The 18,932-nt window shown below is 37.1% G+C and overlaps 1 protein-coding gene across 1 annotated transcript in view; it reads right to left on the minus strand.

The window, feature by feature from the left end:
• Positions 1–6,076, minus strand: part of LOC127520785 (protocadherin-16-like) — a 104,212-nt gene extending 98,136 nt beyond the window's left edge. Inside the window, exon 1 of the mRNA XM_051909351.1 lies at positions 5,658–6,076. The gene's annotated coding sequence lies outside the window, so the exon portion shown is untranslated. The remainder of the gene's footprint in view (positions 1–5,657) is intronic.
• Between the last annotated feature and the right edge of the window lie 12,856 nt (positions 6,077–18,932).

Here is an 18,932-nt window from a genome sequence, read left to right on the forward strand (position 1 = left end):
TAGCAACCTCACTCAAGAAGAGTGGATCACCACTTGGTCAAATGACTTAGCAAGAACTTAGCACTTAGCTTCATAGATGGAAAAAAGAAACCTTTCCCAGGAGAAAAGCCGCTGGAGCACTTAGATATAATGGCTTGGCTCTAACCAAAGTGCCAGGGAGCCTATTCCAAAATCCAACAATAGAAACCATTAGGTAAGCTAATTAAAAACAGAACATTTAGCCGACACAAAGTGTTTTAGATAGTTTTTGTTACCTATCTTGGAGTGTAAGAACAGCAAGTAAATATAAAAGAAAAAAAAGGTCTTGTTTTTACATCTCCCCAGGCTCATTGTAAAAAGTGCTTGTGGTGACATTTCAGCAAAATTATGCTTCCTGCATGTTTCGAGACACTTTCACACAAGTAAAATGTCCAGTGAGTGACACTAAAAAGCATGTTCAGTTTCATTTTAAACGGATGAATGTGAATCTGGCAACATTTTATTATATTGGTTGTTGTACACATTGTGGCAGTTTGGAAATTAAATGCATGGTGAGTACTGCTAAAAGGTTAATGCTTAATCGCATTTGAAAATAACTTAACACCTACACTAAATCAAACCGATAGTGTTAACTAAAAGCAAAAGTGAGATAAAAACAAATCTACTACAGTAACCATGCCATTTTAACTTGCTTCTACAAGTCTTGGAGCTTTTTAATCGTGACTCCTTTCTCATGGGTCTTGTAACTGACCACATCACAAGCGCATTGTTGTACCAGGTGAGCTACTGAGCAAGTTTACTAAGTCAGAAAAGCCATACAAATGGAGAGCTGGTTATGTGATGCAAACATCAAACTGTATTAGTTTACAAATCATGCACTAAGCGTTTAGAGGTCTTAACATTGGCTACGTTCATACTGCTTTTTTTTTTTTGTATAGCTGTTCACATTGTTGTTTTAAATATCAGAATCCAGTGTGAACGAATCATGGTCCTGGACTGACCCACATGCGCAAAAGAATGATAAAAAAAAGACATCATGCAGCACACTGTCATACAGAAGTTAACACAGATGACATTAAAATAAACGATTTCGCGTTTATTTATAGTGTGAATTTATGCGCAGGCAATATAAAAAACAGAGGCTGTGAAAAAAGAGCAGTTTTTAAACATTTATGATACAAGATCTTTTGCTTGTATATAGAGCTGTCACTGTAATACTTAAGAGTTCTGACACATCACTGTCTTGATAACTTTAAAGTGACTCCCATGAGCGCAGAATTGTGACGAATATTGATCTAAAGTGACGTAAAAGTGGCATAAATTCTGATTTTACTGTTCAGACTGCGGTCGCATTGTAAAACATCTGATCTGTATCGGAATTAGGACCACATATGGAAGTGGTCCAAATCGGAATTGATAAGATCAGGTTCTATGTGGTTTGTACTGTTCACACTGTTATGAGAAAAACAGATCTAAGTCACATAAGAGCAAAAAAATCAGATTTGGGCCACATTTACCTGCAGTTGGAACATAGCCATATTGTGCAAGGAACTGCATGAAAATAAGTCTTTATTAGTTGATAATCTGCCCTTGTAATCATAATTGGTGTGAAAACGAATAAAAGTTATTGGCATTTTACTTCCTCTAGTCTAGAGTTCATTTCAGCTGGAAACTGCAGTGAACTGTATGTATAGGTACGTTTTAGAAGTTTTGCAAAAAATTGAGGTAGAGGCGTGTATTTCCAACGAGCCTAGGTTGAATAATTGTCATCAATTCAATGGAGGGAGGAGGGTGAGTCATTCTGTGGCACATCCAAGAATAACTTCAAAAATTAAATGTTTTCATACTTTTTTTCTTCTTCTTTTTTTTTCTTTTTTTTGTTAGATATGGCAAGTGCATAAAATCATACACAAACAGTTTCCTCCGAAGAACAATTCTTGGATGATTATAAGGCTTCAATTAAGAGCATAAGGAAAGAGAAATTGATATACACCCTTGAGATCTTACATCTAGACAGGGAAATCACTCAGCAAAGGGGCTATTTCTCCCCTTTCCGACTGCGGTGTTTGCAGGAAACAGATTAATCGTGGTTTCCCTTAGACCAACAAAGAGTTCAGACCTTACTTCTAATCTTAGAGTTTCAATGTCTTTAAAAAAAAAAGGGTGGCAAATACACATTCATATTAAATAGCAATCATTCAACAAAATACAAAGTACATAAGCTGCACAAATGATCCTCAAGCAATAAGTGGTCATGTGTGGTTTCAAATCCCCTCCTACTGAAACACACACCCTATTCTCTTGGCTTATTCTAATTAAATCAAGCAGCTCCTCTCCCCCCATGTGTTGCCTCTGATCAGTTTCCAAGTGTTGATGGGCAACAGTATGAACAGATTCCCCCTCACCGGGTATGTCTTTCTTTTACTGCCTTATAACGTGTCTCATGCTGAGGCAGCACATGTGCCCTGCGCTCCTCACATCAGCTATGATCTGATGCAGGAAAAGAGGTTCCAGAACAGTCATGGTCACTTTTGTACTTTATTTGGTACTAATAAAATTTTTTATTAAGATATTAAAAATAGACCTGGATCATTTTTAAGTATATTTCAACCAAACCTGTGATTTGTAAAAGACAAGAATCACAGATATCAGATCACTTAGCCTACTTATGGCAAAATATGTACTAAGATTTTGTGAGATTACTAAGAAATTGTGTCTGCAATGTTGCTCATTAAATCTGCTTCTCAAACTGCCAAACAAACGTAAGAATAACCAAGCTCATAACTGTACTTTTCCAACATTTGCAAAGAGCGTTGTGCAAGAACAGCGATTATGAAATTCTAATGCTTTACTATTAAAGACAGACTTCCAGTGACCATCGCCGAGCTCTCTGTGTACACTGCAGAGATGTTTTGAAATTATAAGCGCTGTCAATAATGTGCATCACTGTTTGTTCAAAATCCCGCCCAATTGAGAGCTTGTGTCCAATCATGACTGACAGTCAATCAATCATGCTTGTGTTTGTGATGTAGAAGCTACTGAGCCTATTAACTTTACCAAAGTAAAGCTTTATTTCTAAGCTTTACTAAAGTTTGTGTACAGCACACAACATTTATGTGCATGCTCCAAGTCTTATTCTCCATTTTTAGTGTATCTCTGTGGCAAAATTACAGCGCCACATACTGATCTGGCATGTATACTACATCGTTTTGAGTCGGTTTCAGTGGTTTTGTGTGTATGCAGATATTTCTTGAGATGAGGGAAAAAAAAGATTGGATAGGGAAAGCTCTGGCTTCGTGTGGATGTGGCCTTAGATAGGCTAATTTTTGTTCCGCTAAAGCAGGATTTAGGCCCTGTTTACACTAGTGCGTTTCGTTTTAAAATGGCGTTTTAAAATGAAAACGATCCTCGTCTACACTGGCATTTCCACAGCGTGTCAGAAACAATCTCCGTCTACACTACACGACCGAAAACACATGTCACATGACCGTTCATGCACACTGGGCATGCGCGTACAAGTGTAAACAGTTGCCTCTTGTGCATGTAGGTAGCTGCAGTATTAAAAAAAAATGCAGAGTTTAACTGCACAATGGCTGCTAAAAATGACAAAGCCAGCAAAGATTGCAATTCAGTCTTCATGTTATTGTTTACACGATTGTCAAGGATACGCAAAGTTTACACTGAAACGCAACCCCTGCGTTTTGAAACTAAAACGGGGTCTGTAGCGTTTTCAAAAGTCTCCATTTTCGAGGTTCGAAAATCCCGGCATAGTGTAGACGACAGGCGTAACAAAAGTTATGCGTTTTAAAACGAAAACGCACGAGTGAAACTGGGCCTTACTGTTGCGCGTCTCCAAGCAACACACAAAACGAATCAGTTCAGTGAATGATTCATGTACTCACTCATAATATTAGAAAAAAAAACGCTTGCTGCCACCTACAGGCATACCGATATAATCTCCAGAAAGGTCACTGAAAAATCCCCACAACTAATGCATATATATACAAAGAGTGATGATACAGAATACAGAACTGGGACTTTTCACTGTTTGTATCACTGTATTATGTATGATGATGAAAAGTCCCAGTTCTCTCTCTCATCACTCTTTAAGCGCTGCATAAATGGAGGGATTTAAAGCAGTGCAGTCTTGAAGCAATCACCACAGAACTCAACAGTGAGGTCCCATAGCAAAACTGGCAAGTTCTTACACATATACACATCTGCAGTCACATAGCATCTACTTCCCTGTACTTGTGGAGTGCTCACAACCCCTCAGTGCTACTTCTGTCAGTTCCACCGCTGTTACAGCCTTTCACACATGAGTGAGCGAACTGCTCTCTTCTCTTTTAACTTCACGCTCATGATACTTAATTACAGCCTGTGTAGTATGAATGAGGGACCTAAATAATAGGCATGCTCTGATGCCGTGAGGTGCGTGCAGTTACGTTGCGTGCAGGCACATACTATAGCTACGCGTCCGGTAGCCGCATTCGACGATGAAAGAGAGCAAAAAAAAACTGGTAATCCTACAAAAACTCAAACATATGTCTCTTGTTAAAAAATGGGAGTCTGTTTTCGGAGAATGCACGCCTCGCCGCTCAAGAAGAAACCGATCTCCGCTTGTTCATTTACTGAGAACGGTTCGGTATACGTGCGAGGAATAGATAGTGGCTCAGTGTAGGATCCAGGACCGTATACTTGGTTGAGTGAAGGTAAGAACGCAGTATACAATCAGAAAACATCTTTTAACGTGGACGTTAGTTGAAACACCTGCGGACAAAGTGTGAATTAGGAAGTGACTTTCAGAGTCAACTATTTTTAAGTAGCCTAATTGCTATATGTAACTTTTGAAGCTCAATATTTTGAAGTTTGACTCGCGCAAATTCAAGGCTAACAGTTGTTTATTTTAGGCTATAGCCTATATAGCCTGCGATATGTTGAAGTGATTAATTATAGCAGGCCTAATTGTTTTGCAGCAAAAACGCCTACTGTACTATTTATCAACACCTTTGTTGATGTCATCACCTTTTGCTGATGGAAACACGATTTCTGTTGTTAATGAAAAGTTGTTTGAAAAGCCACTGACACCTTCCTTGTGGAGTAGGCTATGTAAAAATATAACCTTCGTGTCTGTCGAATATACTTTTAACAGGTAGCCTACAGTAAGACCCCACAGCCACTAGCATAACCACAAAACTACCCACATATTGCACCCTGCCTGCGGGAATACACCTGAACAGAACATGAATTCTCAACTCGTTAATTAACTAAACATTAAGTAGGTCTAGATCATTTTACTGATTTGGGTTAGCTTCTTAAATTGTTCCTAGAGGCGATATCTTATGAGTTACGTGTCGGTCCATTTAGGAAACATTAATTTTCCTGCTTAACTCATCCAAGCTGAATGCTTTAACCAGCTGACATGAAATACGCGGACGAATACAGTCACTTCATCGGGGTAAAGGAGAATGAATGAAGCCACACTCTTGCAAACACAAAGAAGCGATTGGTTTTGCTCACACAGATATGTAAATGAGTAAAATGATCAATAAAAATGTGGCTAAATCCTGCAGCAACCAAACGTTTTCTCTTGAGCAAACGCTTGAGGTGTCAGAATTAGTGTTAAGAAGACTGTCTTGAGTCATAGTGAAAGATTGGATAACGACAATGATTCTTACATTCATCTGAACGAGCTCCGCCGCTGTCTGTGAGCATCCGTTGTCTCACTCAAATCCAATTTGTATGCAGATGTATCCAGCCCGTTCCCAGCCGCAAACGGATCGTTTTTAAGATAAATACATCAGCATTAAATCCATGGGAAAGAGATTAAATTCTCAAGCAGATACTCCTTGCTTTCACCGGCAAATAATAGCTTGGCCTCTCAGGTGTGAGCGGGTCCGCATTCACTATTCCATTAACCAAACGGGATCAGAATATCGTACGATCGCCTCTGTGTGTTAATAGTAACGCGCACCTCCGTATAACGGTCACCTCAGCATCCAACGCTGCATGGACTGGACGCTCTGTGGATACACCGCACCTCCGCGAGTGAAATCCGACACCCACATCAGGCCCGGCCTCTCCTAATTTGGGTTGCTAATATATTCGACACGTGGGGAGCGGTACAAAAGGGGGAGCACTGGAAAAAAGAGGACTGTGAGGAAAAGACTAGACTAGTTCCTGTAGACTGTAGTGCCACCATGCTCTACCTTGGAGAAGTGGTTTCAAGACAAAGAACCAGATTCAAGACCTTCTTCCAAGTTTCGTGGTGTAGGCTACCTATGTAACTTATGTTTTTGCATATAGGCTGTATTTTGCATACATGCCTTCGTAAATAAATTATATATGAATATTAAATATTATAAATGGTATAGGCTATAAAATACTTAAAATGTATAATTTATACAACTTAATAGTTATTTAATTATTCATTGGTAGCTATGAATAATTATATTTTTTAATTATATATATATATAATTAAAAAATTTTGTTTAGACCTGAAATATGTGACTCATATTTAATCATAGCGCCTGTTTTACACTTTGTTTAGACGTTTTCGGAGATGCGAGCTCCAGGCCGTCAGCGGCCGTTCAGTGCTCGTGTACCCGCCGAGACCAGCTTCATCTCGGCCAGTGATACGCCATATACAGCCATATCGCAAGACTACTCGTGTGATATTGCTCATACATATATACCAGGTTTATTACCTGTATTCGGATTTAGCATTTTCCTTCAGTCCTATGTTCATAATAAAAAATCAGTTTAAATGTCCGATGTATTATTCTGTCCTTTTAACAGTTAAGGGGTTTTCCCATGACTGACAGCACTAGTCAAAGCATTTGTCAGTTGCTTCTTGTTCCGTGTTCACAACAATTCAGTCTTTTCAATGTAAAAGTCTTCGCTACTGACTGACGCACTCATAAAGACAGTCTTTGCCGCCATCTAATGGCGTAATAATGTAACTTCTGTTGCAGGTCAAAGTCAGGGACTATTTTTTCCGGCGGAAGGAAGGCTTTAGTGAAAGTTTACTTCATGAAAGTTGCATTGATACATATTTTTGGGTTTAATATTTGTATTGTGTGGTAACCGTTTTATAAAAGCAATATGGTACTCGAGGCTAGTGCTGTATCGTGAATAAGTCATGGCTGAAGGGGTTGCAGGAACTCTGCTTCGTGGCACTTCTAACAACGCCCTTCAGCCGTGACTTATTCATGACACAGCACAGCCTCTCGTACCTTATTGCTTACACACACATATATATATATATATATGAGCAATATCAGCCTTGCGATATGGCTGTATATGTGCATTCAATGTATAATAATGAGCATTTTAATAATATTACTGAAGATGCTAAATTATAAACAGTATAATATTAATTAAGAGGAACATATTAGAGGTTTGGGGCTTTGGGCATACAAAAAAAAGGTTGGGAATGTGAAAGCCTAGAATTCATTGATAGTAGTTGTAGAGATTTTGAATGATTTTGAATAAATTAGCATTGCATATTATTTAATGTCTGTGAGTGGACATCAAATATTGTCTACTAGTCCTTGCTGGGCATTATTTGTAGTATAGGGAGCGTGGGCGTACACCCCACAGACCGATGGAGTCTAAGTGCACAGCAGCACCAGGAGAATCAGTCTGACAGCAAGGTCATTTATCAACCTGGGTTTCAGGTCAACCCCCCTCCAACTGCACCCAAGCGTTAAGTAGAGAGATGGGTTGCTGCCTGAATACAAACCTGCAAAAGAGAACACAGTCTTTCCGTGTTAAACAACTCAAACCTTTGAATGTAAAAGGTACAATTTGTGTTAGTCTTACTGTAAATATCACATTCATTGTTCTTCATTTTCTCCAGAGTTATATTCTGAATATTGGGCATAAATATTTAGGTCCTTTATAAACCATGAGGTGAAATCAGCATTCAATCATCTTATATGTAAATTTCTTTGCAGTGCCATTCTGTTGTAAAAAGACTTTACCGCAGAACTCATGATACACGCTGCTAAGTGTTAGCAGATGGTGACGTTGCGTTTCTCGTGTGCGAGCGTTTGGGGAGAGGCTCCCCACAAGGTTTAGGATACACTTGGCTTCTGTTCATAACCTTCAGATATCAGCCTCACTATTTCTCTGATTTTATGTCTTGATGCAATCCAATTTAGCTTAAGAGAGGCTCATGCAAATTCCCAGCCATACTAAAACACAAACTCAATTTAAATGTAATCTCACAGAGTTAAACCTACGCATGTGGAGCTGTACTGTATGTTGCATTTGAAGTTTTTCCATTGCTGATTTACAACCAGTGCTGTTGTTATCTTTTGGAGAAATGGGACACGAGTACCTGAAACTTTGTGAAAGGCTCCTGCTCAAGCCATCTTAATCTTTGAGCTTAATGTCCCAGCTATGGTGAGTCCAATCACTGTGAGCTCATTTTGTCATGGCTCATTTAGAGTTAATAAGGGTTTCTGTCTAAGGTGCCAGCGCCATTCACACAAGGCTAAGTTTGGCTGTCCTAACAGACTTTTCACTGGCTTGGACAGAGCCATTTCTGATGTGTGTGATACTTGAAATTGTGGACATTTATACATTTTACGTAGGAAAACATTTTAGTAACGGTATGTTTTTATGGAAATATTTATTCAAACTCTGAATAATTTCCTTATTCTTTCAATCAACATTACCTCTCCAGCCAAAAGTCTGGTACAATTCTAGTTCACACTTTCTTCCCTAAAACATAAAGGATGAGGTCACCCTCCATAATGTGAGGAGAGGAAATGATGTCTTTTTTCACAATGTCATAGCTGCCTTTACAGTTATTCTCTACAGTGTTCAGATTTTGGACTATAAAGACAGTGAGAGTCCATTAAAGAGTTAGTTCACCCAAAAATGAAAATTCTGTCATTAATAACCATTAATGTCATTCCAAACCCATAAGACTATGTGAATAAAAGCCTAGATTAAATCTGTTCATCATATACAGTAAAACGATGGAGTCTCTTCAGAAAATTTGGACTAAACCACTCAATTCATATGAATTAGTTTTACGATCTCTTTGTGAATTTTCATCAAAGCATCAAAGTGGTAGTTGCTTAGTTGTCTATGGAGGGACAGAAAGCTCTCAGATTTCATCAAAAAGATATTCATTTGTGTTACGAAGATGAACGAAAGTCTTACGGGTTTGGAACGACATGAGGGTGAGTAATTAATGACAGAATTTCCATTTTTGGGTGAACTAACCCTTTAAGTTATGGTGCTCTCAAGTCATGTCAGATTGTATTTACGAGTTGAATGCACATGACCAAGGTCAGAATTGTAAGCGTGGGAAACTCTGAACTTTCTTTAAGCCAGTGAAAATGATTGAAAACGCTGTATTATGCATGCCAGGCCAGTAGGTGGCGATGTTACTTGTAAAGAAACACTGCGCACCTATAGACTAAACACAAAATAGGCATGCACATGATGTAACCAGTTTTTGTAGTTTGCATGGAGATGATTACGGTGTCTTTTTCAAAAACTTGCACTTTGAAACCCTTTTTCAAAAGTTTGGTAACAGAACTTTCAAAACTTTCAAAAGTGTAAATGCATGGCCAAAACGCATAAAAAGCTTTCAAATTTTAGGTGAAAACAGTGTCATGTAAGCGGCCCCTAAGTTACATGTATAAAACACCATAGTGTTATATATAACAATTCAATTTACAGAAACTTCGTCAATAGAATAAAAACCTGATGCACATTCTGTATTCATCATTTTGTAGAAGCAGTGTACAAATAGTAGAGAAATGGTACATCGCTGTCTTGCTCCTACCAAAGTGACTTGAACGCACCTGAAATTGTAATTACGACATCCCAACTCATGAATACAAACTTCCCAGGAGGAATTTAATGCACCATTAAGCTGAAGTCAGAGTATATAAGTTTATTTTTGTCAGGCAAAATATAGCAAACTCAAGGCTTTTACTGTAGCCACACCACACGTGTAATCATTTACTTCTCATAATCTATTAATGGATTTAATATGCACATTTAGAGTGTTTCAGAAACCTTGGAATTTCACCAGTTTCAGAGTTTTTGACAAGTTCAATAAATTCAGCCTTTGACAGTTGTTTTTCATCAAATCCTGAAAGATTTATTTCAACACAACATCTTGAAAAATTCATGCCTATATGTCAGGCAGGAAATCAGGAAAACATTTGTGTCTTATCTGTCAACTCGAATAGGTTTTGCTAATAAAATCGCCTCAAAGTGAAAAACGTCTGAGTTCCGATAACGGCTTTCCAGCCTTTGTGCAAATTGTTGTGATTCTGTGTGGATGTGTGTGTAAATGTGCACATAAAAAGAATCAAAATCAAAGCAATGAGCTCTTTATTGGTGTTTTTCCTTATTGCTTATAATTTTAGAGAGATGATGTAATTAAGACTGGGCTGTGTGTTTAATGAGAAGATCTTCAAGGTCTGAAGTGGTGCGAAGGAGACTGATATAATAGAGAATACGGAAAGCATAAGGAGTTTATGAACCATGCAAAGTAGCATCTTCAGAATCCAGTAATGTAGCAGTTAAATGTTATTCAGTAGGCTTTTTTACAGATTCATTCGAGTTGAAAAAAAAAATGTAGGGATATTTGTTCCATTGTGTAGATACTGACATATTTTATTAAGCAGCAGCTTTTAAATCACAGATCTCTTGAAAAGAAACTCATGGGTGATTCTGTCAGTCCAAAATACACTACACTGCGGATATTTGTTCATTGACTTTGGATTTCATTTGTATCCGTTTCTCACTCCTGTGCAGAAATATTGATGGATAAGTAGTTAACTGCTGTATATGTTTGTGAGTATCCACTCATATTTTATGGTATTTTTGGTTTGAGGGTCGAATGATGTGAGATTTTTCACATGTGGCTAAAGTTTAACTTCAGAAACATTGGTTTTATTATTAAGTATTATATAATTTCTAAATTATGTACATCTCTCTCACTCTCTCTCTCTCTCTCTCTCTCTCTCTCTCTCTCTGTGTGTATATATGTATATATTCCAATTTAAAACATTTTAAAATGACATTTATTCCTGTGATGGCAAAGCTGAAGTCTTCAGTGTCCTTACAAAATCATTCTAATAAGCTGATTTGGTGTTTAAGAAACATTTCTTATTATTATCAATGTTGAAAAAACTTTCATATGTTTTTAGGATTCTTTGATGAATAGAAAGTAACAAAAAAAAAACTGGTAACACTTTCCAATAAGGTTCATTAGTTAAACATTAGTTAATGTATTAACTAACATGAACTAACCATGAGCTATACATTTGTTATTGTATTTACTAATCTTCGTTAACGTTCATTATTAGTTCATGTTAACTAATGTAGTTAACTAATGAACCTTATTGGAAAGTGTGACCAAAAAACTTTATTTGAAACAGAATTTTTTGTAATAATGTTGTCTTTAAAATTAAGTCTTTACTTTTTATCAATTTAATGCATCTTTGCTTTATAAAATTTCTTTCAAAAACTTATGAGTGGTAGTGTATACATAAAATGGAATCATAATATTGAAAGACTAGTGTAACAGTGTTAGATTAGTGAAGCTTTTCATAAGAAAGTCTTTGAAATCACTGTACTGCCCTGTATTGTATGTCAAAATGGGCTTTTTGAAAACAGGAAGTGCAAAATCCTGAGAACTTCCTATGAGTTATTTTATGTCCAACAGTGTGCATGGGGAGAGCAACATGGCCGCCTCTGCCAAGGCGACAAACCTCACCGTCAGCTTCCTTCCTTGTGGTGCCCTGACTGTTAAAAGCATCGTGGGAAAGAAAGAAACTCTGGACAACACTTGGACTTTCCTCTACATTGTGCCTAGTCACTCAACATTACGCTAGAACTAGCATATTAGTGTATGTTTGTGCATGTACAGTAGTGTGTGTATGAGAAATGTGTGTTGATGACGTGGCATGATTTATCAGTGATTGTGCGTGAGCAAATAAGTGGATGTGTGTATCGCGAACACAAAGATTGTATGCAGTTTTGGCATCATACACTAAAAGTTCACCCTTCCAGTATTGTGTTGCTGTTTTCTTATCAGCATTAATCGTTTCTTATCAGTCCAAGAGTGGAACAGAACTCTGTAAGAAGCAGATCCAGACTCTACAAGGTCCTACAAGGTCACACGCAGGGGTCATATCCATGGGCCCTTATTTCCCCCCTTTTATGAGCCTATTCTTGCCATTATGCATATAAATGAGATTTTAGGATCTACTGAAAAAGCAATCAGCATTGCTAAAGTCATCCTCCACCTCAGCCATTCTCTCAGCTTTGGCAAGTTAAATGACGAATTACCAAAAAAAGGAAAGATGGGAAGGTCAAGTGCCAGAAAATACGCAAATGGATATCTCACCTGCTTCCTGTTTATTGTTATGGAGATTGTTGTGCCTTGGTGATAAAGATGTTTTTCCTTCGACCCCAAGAATGGTGGAAATGATTCTGCTACAGCTTCCGTTCATGCAGGAGGCCAAATCATTCAGCTCATCCATTTCCGACAGTAGTGCCTGGCCTTTGAACTTCAGGAAGGATGTGTGAGTCATGAAGAGGTCTCAGTGAGAGTATCTGTTTGGCCGGAAAACTTGAAAGACAGTGAAGAACATTTGTGTTGGAGAGCACATGGAGGGTTTTCTCTATCCTGCACATGAACACCTGTTAGATTAAAATTCTTACTGACTATAGTGACTCTAAAGCTGCTTTTATACCATTCTTAAAGGGTTATTTCACACAAAAATTAAAATTCTGTCATCATTTACTCACCACCATGTTGTTCCAAACCTGTAAGACTTTAGTTCACCTTCGGAACACAAATTAAGATTGTGTCCCTCCATTGACAGTCAACGCAACTACCACTTTGACGCTTCAAAAAGTTCATAAAGAGATTGTAAAACTAATCCATATGAATTGAGCGGTTTAGTCAAAATTTTCTGAAGACACTCGATTGCTTTATATGATTACCATTTAATTTAGGCTTTTATTCACAAATAAACGTTCATCAACACACACATCAGATATGGTAAACAGAAGCTCAACCAAGCCTTCTTGATGTGCGAGAACCAATGAGGTTCATTCACATGTGTTATACGCATGGCTTTGGTTTGAGCTTGCGCAAGAACCACAAATTCACCACAAATTCAATTGAAAAACCCAAAAGAATCACAAATTTGTGCTTTTTTTAGTTTACACGGAGACAATAGCGGTGTTGTTTTCAAAAACTTGTACTTTGCAACCTGTTTTCAAAAGTTTGCGTTTTTTAAGGCAACCAAACCACTGTTGTCAAGTAAATGAAAGGCCGAAACGCATACATTTTCCGTCCCTTAAAAACAGACAACTTCAAAACTACCAAAAAATACAAAAACGCAAATTTTGAAAATGTTGATGTCATGCCCATGTGTATTACGTGTTCAATTTATAGGCAAGTATAAGGCAAGTTTTTCTTTACAAAGTGACATTGCCAACTACTGGCCTGGCATGCATAATACAGTGTTTTGAATCGTTTTCGCAGATCCATGTGAACGGGGATCATTTTGACAACCTTGTCGTCTGTACGCAAAAACGCAATGAAAAAACACTTCCGTTTTTAGTACATCGTTGTTGTGTAAACGTACCCTTAGTGAATGAGTCATTGAACGATTCTGAACAAATCTTTTTGCTAAACAGATTCAAAAGATTCGAGTCACTGAGATGAATCAAATTTCCATCCCCACAACTCCTTTACAAATCTGTTTGCGAACATGCAAATAAGTAGCTTGCATTGACTTAATGGAACAACAACTAATTATGTAAATATGTAACGACAACGACCAATTATGAAAACCCAAATTTGTGTATTTTGTGGGAAAAATCAAAAGTGCATTAAAAAGAATCGCATGCTTTTGAAAAACAACATGAAACTTGAATTGGTGCTGGATTTGGGTCAAGAACAATTTTGAAAGCGTGATAACTCACCCGTCTGCTGGACCGCAGGGGGACTTGGCTCCCAAAACGGGTCTATTAAAAGGACACGTCATCATCTATTTATGAGATTGAGATCACTTATCTGTTTTTTAAGAATTAGAATGAAAGAAATAGAGCAATTTAGCAAATGTCCAAAGTCGTCTGATTTACAGGAGACACACAACTGATAAAATGTACCATGAATGCATTGTTTGCCAACTCTGTGCTTTTTCCTAAATCAAAATATATTTATAAATCCGAGAACTTTCTATATAAGCATGTTTATGTTCTTTACACAGAAGAAAAAGGTCTAAAGCTATGACACAACCTACGGCAGAAATTTAAGATCAAAATACCAGGTTATGCATCATAAGTTTACAGTAAAACAGCTGCAAGCAACCGAAAAGGAGTAAAAACAACACATCTCTTCACAGTCTACTGTGAGATCCAGTTAAAGTGTTCAGACTGCAACAGATGTTTACTTTTGTTTCATCATTCAAGTACGTGCTTGACAGAGAAGATTTGTTAGACCGTAGAGCAGGGTGGACGGAAAAGAATGTAAATAGGCCATTCACTGTAGATATAGTATGATCTCCTCAGTTATCTAGTCAATGGATTTTATGCCTCATTTGGAACAATCAGACTAAATATTTGGACAAATGCATTTGCTTATAAACATAGGCTCAAAAAGGCAAATTTGTTAAATCTAAGTACATTTTATAATGAAAGAATAAATAAGAAAACCACAAAATAGATTTTGTATGCTTTAAAGCTCCAGTTATACAAGTTAGCTGGTCAACGACTGAGCTTTAAAAACAGATAACTAACATAAATATATTAAATAATGCTCAAGCTTTGACCTCAAAATATATATTTTTAATAAGGCCCTATATATTCTACTTGACTATGTGGACACATCTAGAAACATTTGTTCAGTTATTTTACTCAGTTGGACAACTTGTAGCTCTGGGAAACAGATTCTCATGTCTTTCGTTTAGCGATGCCCAGCGCATCTTCTTAGAAAACCCTGGGAAAACGTATAATATGGAAGCAAAATAGCGACAAAGCTATTAACATTAGCCTGGAAATTCTCACAACAGATTCGAAATTAATTTTCCTGTCACAGTTTGTCCTCAACAGAGTATAATACTGCAGCCAACATCTGTGACACACGCAGCCGTTAAATTAAGTTCAAATACAACCACTGGTTGGCTGTGCTTCTCTATGATTGTTAGAGGTTACAGTACATTTTGGTCCCCCTTCTTGGCACATACATGGTACAAATACAACCAGCTATTATATTTCTATAAGTCTAATAATTATTATCCCCGTTGCCACATCAGTGAAGATAGAGAGTGTTTGGTGTGCTAAACTGTGGAAGAGTGTGGGTCTGTTTGTTGGCTTCTTCATAAGCAGGCGAGAGTCAAAAGTCACATTGATACACCACTGCGTTTCCCATCACTACACACAGATAGCCCAGGATGGAAAAGCAAGGTAGTGGTTTAATATTTGGGAGATCTGCTGTACCACTTAGAGGTTGGCTAGCCGTCCACATCACAGGGACCTCTGATTTGCGGCCTCTGTAATTATCATGCAGTGGACTATTTTAGTGATATTCGACTATGTATTAGACCAGAAACCACGTAAGATCGGGTTTCTATGGCAAGGCTGGAAGTCCCTGGCAAAAAATAACAAACAAAGAGAGCTCGATCAAGATTAAACGTGACTGTTGGAGACCCATGGCAACGTTGAGGCTCACAAGGGTTCGGTCAGTTCAAGCAGTGCACTCTGGGAATGACTGGGGAGTAGATACTGATTGCCAGCATCCTGTAACAGAAGCACACCCTGGTTTTATATTCAGTTTTGGATGTTCATTGTCAAATGTAAATGGTATGGGAACTATAAATTAGTTCAACATAAATAGGTGATTTTTTAAAACACGACTGAGAAGAAATAACTCGTATGAAAACTCTTAATAAATACAAAATGTATATGGTAAAATTATTGGTCTAAATGAGACTAACACATTTTACTCTTAGTTAGTTGTTTAAAAATTGTTCATTTGGTCTTTGGCCATGTCTTTTCATGGTCATGTCTATAAATAAGTGCATGACGCCCCTGGTCAAACCCTCAATGTTGTCAGGGTTTTAAATCAAATTTCCAAACACAGTGCCACAGAACATGACTAAATGAATACAAACACTGACATGGGATTCTCTCGAATGTTTCTCATTGTGAGCAAAGAGCAGAAAGCTGAATTATTTAATGCGTTCAACATGCAAGATCAATCCTGCTTCACCGCTAAACACCAGATGCCTCTTGCAGTGAAAGAAGAACCAATAATGTGTATTAAAATATCATTTTTAATAATATGCACAGTATTATCAAGTCCATAGATGGAGGTTTCTAACATCTGGTGTCCGTCTGTCACTTAGTGTATAACAGAGGTCTATTGAAAGTGATTGAAAAGCCTCATTATGAAGCTGTTCAGTTTGTAGATCTAAAACCCAGAAGAAAATTAGAGTTTCCAACTCATAGAATAGCAGTTTTCAATTAATTAATAAATTAAGGTATTTAATTCTATAACAGAAATTACATTCATAGCTAAAATGTGAGTTTTTAAACGATTGTCTGCTTTAAAGTCGGAAGGGAAGTTGCGATAGTTTTTTTTTCCCTATTCGCTATATTTTCTTCTCTCAAAGATAAACAGTCTCTCAAGTGAGAAAAAAAAGTAGGGCGGGACTTGAGTTTGTCCATCTGGAATTGATTGGATGGTTGTGGTTTGCTATTGCTGTGATCTCGTGTGAGTGACAGGTTGTCCCGCCCTCACGCCAGTAAACACGTCATCAGAGAAGAGAAGTTGCTGCAAGAGATTACTGCAATATGCCATAAAAAATAAGAATGGTCAATTATGTTTGGTGACTTTTTTCATTGTGACTTTAAAATAAAAGTAGCAAGTTACTTGAAGCTGGAAAAAGGAAGATTATAAGGACACTCATATTAAATTCTGAATTTCCTCAAACCATCAGTTGTGGCTACAGACACACATCAGCTATTTAATTTTTTTCTCACATCAGTTATTTGTTATTTGTTATATTTGTTCATCATAGTAGGTTTGAAGAATATTGACTAAGTTACCTTGAACTGACCTGACGTTCTGCTATTATTCTCATGCTGGATGGCTAAAGTTGTTGGTCAGAGAAAGATACACCTGCAGCTCTAAATCTTATTTCCTCTCCCTCTGCGAAAGAAAAAGGTGAAACATAGAACAAAAGACAGGGAATTGTTAGAAACATGGCAGCTAATGAGGAATGAGGACAGTTGCTGTATATTCACATGCTGTGTAGTTAAATATGGGCAGCATATGGATGAACAGGGCTGTGCAGAACTTTCCTCATCCATCTGGATGTTTCTGTAATGTTATAATGATAATATTAATGTAAGGACATAGAACGCCTATTATATGAGTTAGAACGCCTAAATTATTCGCAAACATCTCCTGCCCCCTGCATGTTTATTGAATAAGTTTAGCTACCAATAAGAATGTAGTACTGAAACTTTCAACACACCTTACAAACCATTTCACAGAATTCTGCAAAATTAGCACAGAAAAAGCAAAATTTGCAAAAAGGGCTGTGTTATTTTAGTATTATTTATATATTGTAGTATTTATTGACATTTTGAATTACTCTATTTTATTTAATTTTTTTTTTCATTTTAATTTTAAGTTTTTGTAAATGTATGTGCTTTCATCATTTTATTATTACTTTCATTTCTATATAGCATTAATTTATTTTTATTTCAGTTTTAGTAATTTTAGTACTTAAACTTATTTATTTTAAGTTCTCCACCTAATATTTATATTTCATTTCATTTCAGCTTCATTTCAATGACTGAAAATGATTTTTAATCATTTCAGTTTTAGTTACCAATAACAACACCGATATGTGCCTGCGTAGAGTCATGTGCCGGAAATAATAGCTGAAAAACATTTCGACATGTCAGATTTGAATATAATTGTTCACAGCTGTCAGATAAAAGGTTTGAGATGTAGAACTTGGATCTGACGATGATATCCACTAACATGAATTAAACCCACAAACCAGTATGAAACGTAACACAGATAATTATTTCCTCTGTACCCAGTCAATTATGATGACTTGTATTTCAGAATAAATTTCATACCATTTCTAAATATTACACAAAACTGCAATTTCCGCAAGAAAATATTCAGATCTCCCACACTGGAGTCTCTTGTGCTTGCAAGCTTTTGGGTGATCTCCACAGATCCCATAAAAACCATAAAGGTGGCCATTTTATGAGTCCCATGCTTTCATTCTTTTCCCCCCCCTAAATCACAATGGATTGTTCCCAGTTTCGGTTTCGCACATTGGGTTCCTCTGATGTGGGTCTCTGTTTCTGAGGTAATTAAGTTTTTTTGTGAGTGGGATAAAGACGGGGGGGGTTGAGGCCTGTCAATTTACTAAGCATGATGGGACATTCAACAGATGTAGAGCTGGTAGACACACTCCAAAAAACATCTAATGATCACAAACTTCAAGTGTGTTTGTTGTGGTCAGAGGTCTCACACACAGTCTTATGATGTGGCAACAATACATAAAATATAGAACACACACATTGGCCCACCTGCTCCTTTATCCCCATGTTATGTGTGTGTGAGAGACAACAAATGCATAAAACACCACACACATTCACACAAACCACATTTAACATTTTATAAACCACCATGTAAGTAGAATTTCAAATCTACTACAGAACTTTAAATCTTAAAGATGGTTTGTATTGTGCAGATGTATAATCTGTATGGTCTTCTTATTAAAGAAATACTACATGCATTGAATATGCTTTAATCTAATGCATCTAATGTTGCTTACCACAAAAAATAGTCTTGACACTAATATGCTAATTTTAGTTACCTGTTAAATGACCATTTAAGAGCCGGTTCACAAATGCTTTTCTTTCTT

The sequence above is a fragment of the Ctenopharyngodon idella genome, chromosome 10, assembly GCF_019924925.1.
Source record: "Ctenopharyngodon idella isolate HZGC_01 chromosome 10, HZGC01, whole genome shotgun sequence".
Classification (NCBI taxonomy): domain Eukaryota; kingdom Metazoa; phylum Chordata; class Actinopteri; order Cypriniformes; family Xenocyprididae; genus Ctenopharyngodon; species Ctenopharyngodon idella.